Source organism: Phoenix dactylifera, chromosome 6 (genome assembly GCF_051530095.1).
Source record: "Phoenix dactylifera cultivar Ajwa chromosome 6, Ajwa_hap1_PhDact_Kaust_v1.1, whole genome shotgun sequence".
Taxonomy (NCBI): Eukaryota; Viridiplantae; Streptophyta; class Magnoliopsida; order Arecales; family Arecaceae; genus Phoenix; species Phoenix dactylifera.
The window spans coordinates 28,511,110-28,514,161 of record NC_143195.1 but is presented as its reverse complement, the minus strand read 5'-3'; the positions used below and the strand labels follow the sequence as shown (position 1 = coordinate 28,514,161).

General features: G+C 50.7%; 2 pseudogenes; one reads left to right on the top strand and one right to left on the bottom strand.

The window, feature by feature from the left end:
• The first annotated feature begins 448 nt into the window (after window positions 1–448).
• On the top strand, window positions 449–1,402 carry LOC103698947 (putative indole-3-pyruvate monooxygenase YUCCA9; annotated as a pseudogene).
• LOC103698946 (putative indole-3-pyruvate monooxygenase YUCCA9 pseudogene) lies at window positions 1,343–2,110 on the bottom strand (annotated as a pseudogene).
• Window positions 2,111–3,052: the final 942 nt, after the last annotated feature.

The following is a 3,052-nucleotide window of genomic DNA, read 5'->3' as shown; positions in this document are numbered from 1 at the left end:
ACAGGCCCAACATCCTAGCAACGAACTAGACACGTTCTAACTTATTCAAAAAACAAAATGCAATTGATTATTCTCTTCAGGTTTGAATTATTTCCAACAGATTTAGGACCGGGTCAACATAGACTTTTTGTTATGCCCGGGTCTTTCGGAGGGAGGGGATTAATGTCCCCTTAAATTAAACATTAAACAAAGGAAGGCAGGCGGCCAGGCTTATCAGCACCAACTTCGCTCTTGCACATATGAAGCTCCCATGGCCATCCCCACCTATTTAAACACCCCACATCCTCTCGACTACTTCCCATCTTCATTCCTATCTCCACAGACCAACTCCATTGGCAACAATACTACTAATCTTTGATTTCCTCTGGTCACAAACTCAACCTCATTATTCCCAACCACCCTTCAAACCAACCAACCAATCTCTCCAGGATCACGCATCCATTTGAGCATGGCTTATCAGTTCGATTTCTTCTCTCGACGGTGGGTGTGGGTGAATGGCCCGATCATCGTCGGAGCTGGCCCGTCCGGCCTAGCAGTGGGTGCATGCCTGAAGGAGCAAGGCGTTCCCTTTCCTTCGTGATCCTCGAGCGCTCCGACTGCATTGCCTCCCTCTGGCAAAAGCGTACTTACGACCGCCTGAAGCTCCACCTCCCCAAACAATTCTGCCAGCTTCCGAGGCTCCCCTTCCCGGAGGACTACCCTGAGTACCCGTCCAAGAAGCAGTTCATAGACTACTTGGAGTCATACGCTAAGAACTTCGACATCAACCCAAGATTCAACCAGTCAGTGCAGTCCGCGAGGTACGACGAGACGTGCGGATTATGGCGTGTAAGGACTGCCGGGTCTGGTGCCGAGGTGGAGTACATTGGCCGGTGGCAGGTGGTGGCCACCGGCGAGAATGCCGAACGAGTAGTCCCTGAGCTGGAGGGACTGGGGCAGTTTGGTGGCGATGTCACGCATGTCCGTGACTACAAATCCGGCAGGGCCTACCAGGGGAAGCGGGTATTGGTGGTCGGATGCGGCAACTCCGGCATGGAGGTCTGTCTCGACCTCTGCGACCACAATGACTTCCCATCCATGGTTGTTCGCGATTCGGTGAGCGATCACTGCTGAAAAAATAACGGTATCAGACAATTGTTTCTAGTACAAAAATCTCCAGTTCTTCTGATGGATCTCTGATTTATTTAACAGGTTCATGTACTGCCAAGAGAAGCTCTCAGGAAATCGACGTTCCCAAGAGATGAGCGCCCTGGGGAAGATAAAGTCTGGTGACATCAAGGTGGTTCCTGGGATCAAGAGGTTTATGCTGGGAAAAGTTGAGCTCATCTCATAATTGAAGTGCTCAACTTTTCCCAGCATAAACCTCTCGAACCTGTTAAATAAATCAGAGATCCATCAGAAGAACTGGAGATTTTTGTACTAGAAAAAAATGTCTGAAACTGTTATTCTTTCAGCAGTGATCGCTCACCGAGTCGCGAACAACCATTGATGGGAAGGCATTGTGGTCGCAGAGGTCAAGACAGACCTCCATGCCGGAGTTGCCGCATCCGACCACCAATACCCGCTTCCCCTGGTAGACCCTGCCGGATATGTAGTCACAGACATGCGTGACATCGCCGCCAAACTGCCCCAGTCCTTCCAGCTCAGGGACTACTCGTTCGGCATTCTCGCCGGTGGCCACCACCAGCCACCGGCCAATGTACTCCACCTCGGCACCAGACCCGGCAGTCCTTACACGCCATAATCCGCACGTCTCATCGTACCTCGCGGACTGCACTGACTGGTTGAATCTTGGATTGGTGTCGAAGTTCTTAGCGTATGACTCCAAGTAGTCTATGAACTGCTTCTTGGATGGGTACTCAGGGTAGTCCTCCGGGAAGGGGAGCTTCGGAAGCTGGCAGAATTGTTTGGGGAGGTGGAGCTTCAGGCGGTCGTAGGTACGCTTTTGCCAGAGGGAGGCAATGCAGTCGGAGCGCTCGAGGATCACGAAGGGAACGCCTTGCTCCTTCAGGCATGCACCCACTGCTAGGCCGGACGGGCCAGCTCCGACGATGATCGGGCCATTCACCCACACGCACCGTCGAGAGAAGAAATCGAACTGATAAGCCATGCACAAATGGATGCGTGATCCTGGAGAGATTGGTTGGTTGGTTGGCTTGAAGAGTGGCTGGGAATAATAAGGTTGAGTTTGTGACAAGAGGAGATGAAGGGTTAGCAGTATTGTTGCCAATGGAGTTGGTAATGAAGTCTTTGTTGAAGTTGGAAAGGACGAGAGGATGGGGGGTGTTTCAATAGGTGGGCATGGCCATGGGAGCTGCAATTTTTTTTTTTTTGGTGTTCAAAAAAGCATTTAATTACCAATAACTTAAGTTTGAGTACATCCTGCCAAATGAAAAGAAAATAAACAGGGCAGTAGGTACGGAACACCTGCTGAACTTGTCCAGATGATATCCCCTATGAGGCGATCCAGTCTGCTGCTCTGTTCGCCTCTCGAAACACATGAATAATTTGGATAGCGGACAACTCCTCGAGGGTAAAGGCGTAGATAAATAGCTCCAAATCTGTACAGCCTTAGGACAGTGAAATAAGACATGGCATATGGACTCTTCAATATCCGGGCATACCTCGCAGTACTGGGTCATCCTCGCTCCCCGTCTAACCAGTACGCTCCTGGTTGGAAGACAGCCCCAAGCTACCTTCCAAAGGAAGAGCGCCACACGAGGATGCACCCTCAGCCTCCATATCCAACCCGCATCGATCTGTTTGCCTGGCTCCCTACCAATTCATGCTTGAAGATCTTTAGCCCAGTCAGCTCCCAAATCAGTCTATCTAGCTCCTCCCGTAATGGTACACATAAAGCCATAACCCTCGCCGCAAGCTGCTCCCCAAAAACTTTCCGTATCAGCCCCTCATGCCATCGTCCCTTTCCGAGGACAAACAGGTCACTAACTCTGAGCTTTGTAGCATGTTCGTGTCCACCATCATCGGCATGCGACTGATAGGTAACTCCGTCACCCAGCTATCCTCAAGTACATCAATAAATCTCCCATCT